Source organism: Octopus bimaculoides, chromosome 17 (assembly GCF_001194135.2).
Source record: "Octopus bimaculoides isolate UCB-OBI-ISO-001 chromosome 17, ASM119413v2, whole genome shotgun sequence".
In the NCBI taxonomy this organism is placed as follows: domain Eukaryota; kingdom Metazoa; phylum Mollusca; class Cephalopoda; order Octopoda; family Octopodidae; genus Octopus; species Octopus bimaculoides.
In genome coordinates, this window is record NC_068997.1 from 37,226,799 (window position 1) to 37,229,649 (window position 2,851).

The following is a 2,851-nucleotide window of genomic DNA, read 5'->3' on the forward strand; positions in this document are numbered from 1 at the left end:
CGTACATATGTATGTATACACACACACATTTACATAAATACACACATACATATCGTCATAAATACATAATATATACACAGCATTGAAAATGAATGTGTTGTATGTGTGAATATTTTCTCAGACGTATACTATTAGGAATTAGTTTTTTTTTTTTGAGGCATTTCATTACATTCTATTTTCGTTTGCAAAGTACTCTCAACTTTGTTATAGATTATAGCCACAGATTTGTCCAATAGTATGCAATGCTTTTCAATGAAATACATATTTCCTTGCAGCGTTGTTGCTTTAATCATTTATCTACCTTCATTCTGTTGAGTTTTTTTTGTTTTTTTTAATATTAATGCTCGCCTATAAAAATGGTACCGGGATTATCATTGCTTGATGCTTCTAAGTTACTAAACGATTATCACCATTTGCACAAATAATATTTGTGGTACTAATACATTCGAAACTAGCACAGCACTACTATCACAGGTTTCAATATGGTTTAAAGGTTCATGTCGACACACTGCAGATTCCAACTATTTAGTTGCAGAATCTAATAGACACTGAGGTAAATTTATATTTCAGATACCTTTGTGCTCATCAATATATCGCAACTTCCAAATATGTTTGTAGAGATGTTGTAGTTATTAATGTATTTTATGATGTCTGATGTTTTTATCCATATTTTCATTTTCTTAAAAATAGTAAGAGCCTCTGACTTGGTGACGACTAATCTAAAGAATTATATACGACTTAGTTGAAAATCGCATTAATTCTTCATTAAATTGTATGAAAATCCACCTTTCAATATTCTCACTGATGTATTATGTAAAGCACACGCACGTGCGCGTAAAACCACCATATACATGCATAAATGCATATATACATATGTGAGTATGGGTATGTATAAGGCCACACATATGTGCATTGATATATCCTTAATGAGTGTGTCTGTGTGTGTAATTTCTCTCCTTCAAATGTGAATGTACGTGTGTATGTTTGTGTGTGTGAATTTTATGTAAACATATATTAATAGAATAGAGTCACAACTATTTGAGGCTAAAAGCGTGCGGAATCCGATATATTTTTGTATATAGACACTCAATGTTCGCAGATGGCAGTTTTAATCCAAAATAAGTAAGCATGCAACTACCAATATTTGAAGCGTGAGCTACAGGTATATCGATCTTTCAATGTTTTCTTCCAAGCAATAGAGAATAAGGGATACGGTAACAATCGCAATAGCAGTCGTGTTGAATTCAACAGCCTGAATAAAATGTTGAGGACAGGCTTTTATTCTAACATATTTGTGCTCATTGTAAGAGATTGGTAATTTTTTTTTTTTTTTTTACTTTTAGTAGTGACTGATGTTCAGTGAAGACGCAATGACTGTTAAAACGTAAAGTAATTTATAACCTTTTCACATATCAACAAGGCACATTTCGATTGATGTTTTCATTCTCATCTTGATATTTCATTTTACATGTGACTATTTAAAGCCCTTTCCTCATAAATGAAAACAAAATAATGTTCCTTTACTGATTTTCTTTGGGAAATGTTTGTTTTTATAAGACAGCAGTTTATGAGAAACTTTTCACCTTACACAGATGCTTCACTCCTTTGTCTCTTTTTCTTCTTCTTATTGTTTAATATAATCAATAGGCTAAAGAAATTCCGTTAAAATTGTTTATACAACCGTTGACAATATCCTAATACTAGAACTAAATACTGAGAACAAACATCTTGCATTTATATCAGTCGCAACGAAACTATCTTACTGACAGAATTAGAGAAGAGTATAATTTAAAGTCGAACAGTAATAAACTTGGTTGTTTTTCTTGCCACTATATTAAGTCTGTAGGCTTGCGTATATCATTTTTGTGAACTATATTGTCTCAGGATGTAAAGCTAAACCAGACAATGACATATATTCGAAATATAGATTTCTATATATAGTGACATACGCATTATATATTCACTCGTACAGCACCTAAAATATTTTAAAACGACTTCAGTTACTCTTACATAAATGTTTGATCATATCACATACGCGGGCACTCAAATTTCGCCATATAATCTTGCATTTAAGTGTGCATAGACTACAGATTTTTCTGATATATTAACAATAGGAAGGTAATGAGATCTAGCGAAAGTAAACTATCATTAACATTATAAATTGTAAATTACTTTTTCTTAGAATGAACTGGTAAAATTTAGCAAAAATTCACGTAGTTGTTATCTAGATTGACTTTAATTTTACTAGTTTGTTTAATTTACTTTTCTTTCTTATGCTATTGCTTTTATTTTTACTCATTTCACTCTCATAGAATTATTACGAATATTCATATTGCTTTGAAAAGAATTGCAGGATAATTCGTTATCGCGTTAATTAAAACTGTAAAGAAAAAAAAGCACTTTTTAATTATTGTTCAACCCAATGCCTTGGTTTTCAAAATTTTCACAAGATTTCACAACTGTCACCTTCATAATCATTATGTTGTTTCAGTCATTATTATTGCTATTAATGTCCTTATTTTTCTGTAGCGGATGGATAATTCTTCAACTTTTATGTATTTCTTCTTACACTATCTCGTTTAAGAAAGACAGAGGAGGAATAGTAGTAGATTATTTATGGTATACAGTGTATACGAATATTTCCTTACACGCTTCTGGTAAAGTTAGAAAAAAGTAGTGTGCTGCAATTTTAAGCGATGTGAAACAGTCTGATAATGCTAGAGAGATTGCTATTGAGAGTAGAAGCGGTCGGCATAGATACACAACCTAAATTGTCGTCTGCGCTGCTCCAGCTAAGTTCTCATTCCTTCTTTCTCTCTATCAACTTAGTCGCCGCCGCCGCCGCTGCTGC

At 31.5% G+C, this 2,851-nt stretch overlaps 1 protein-coding gene across 3 annotated transcripts in view; it reads left to right on the top strand.

The window, feature by feature from the left end:
- Window positions 1–266: 266 nt before the first annotated feature.
- The window catches only part of LOC106871424 (poly(rC)-binding protein 3), a 388,844-nt gene continuing 386,259 nt past the window's right edge, over window positions 267–2,851 (top strand). The window contains exon 1 of one of the 3 annotated variants that reach the window (XM_052973806.1): window positions 267–553. The gene's annotated coding sequence lies outside the window, so the exon portion shown is untranslated. Of the gene's footprint in view, window positions 554–944; window positions 1,163–2,851 lie in introns of those variants that run through there. The other 2 variants (XM_052973814.1, XM_052973807.1) reach the window with 2 other exon arrangements.